We start from the raw sequence: 987 nt of genomic DNA on the forward strand, positions 1-987 counted from the left end.
GTCTATTATTTAAGTCTATTATATAAGAAAAGTCTGAATACAAAAAATAATAAAAGAATGTGCGACGTGTTGAATTATCTAGTTCAAGAATTCTTACAGAATAAATAAAATAACAATTTCGTCCGTCGTGTGCCTTTATATTCGATATTAAATCCTGGAGACCAAACTTCTATGGTTTGCAATTAATAGACTTAAAGGTATGTATATGTAAATAAATAATTATATTTCATTGATTAGATTATTAAGATTATTGGAACGAAGTTCCTTATCGCGCGTTGTGAAAGGGGGCTAGACGGAAAAACTTCTTACGAAAAGTTGTCACGACACTTTTTTGCTATTGTTTTAATACACCGGTTCTCATCCGATCACCGAAGTTAAGCAACGTCGGGCGAGGTCAGTACTTGGATGGGTGACCGCCTGGGAACACCTCGTGATGTGGACTTTTTTTTTCGTCGTAAGATTGGTGTCGAGAAAATCTATCATACTGTTATGATACCAATTAACATATAAATTAATCGAAAGGAATTTCGTTCCATCCGGGTGTCCCTTGACACCTCTCAAGTTTTTTAACTATCTATTATGTGTTAACTGATGTTTCATTTAGTTTGTTTGTTAGTCTGTGAACGCTAGATTTAGCGTGTCATTTAAATTTTAATAATTTAAATTTAAACTTCGACGCAACTCCGGCACCAAAAATCACTTGGAAGTATTCCAATTAAAGTCCCCCGAGACACCGATATTTAGTATCATCTAATTCGGGCGACGTATTTCTAAATCGTTACCCAAATTTACATTATTATTGTCACTACACTCTTCCATTGTACTTGTTTTTCATGAAAATTTGGAAAACATCATTAAAGTTATCTTTGGACGCCATATTGATAGTTTAAAGAGTTTTGATGTTAGCTGCTAGATGGCAAAAAGTGGAACTAAATTTTAATTAACAGGCTAGGCAAGTAATGAAACGTCATCGATCCAAGTCATTTG

General features: G+C 33.9%; 1 pseudogene; it reads left to right on the forward strand.

Annotated features, from left to right (window-relative positions):
- The first annotated feature begins 321 nt into the window (after positions 1 to 321).
- On the forward strand, positions 322 to 442 carry LOC125058135 (annotated as a pseudogene).
- The last annotated feature ends 545 nt before the right edge of the window (positions 443 to 987 follow it).

Source organism: Pieris napi, chromosome 17 (genome assembly GCF_905475465.1).
Source record: "Pieris napi chromosome 17, ilPieNapi1.2, whole genome shotgun sequence".
NCBI lineage: Eukaryota > Metazoa > Arthropoda > Insecta > Lepidoptera > Pieridae > Pieris > Pieris napi.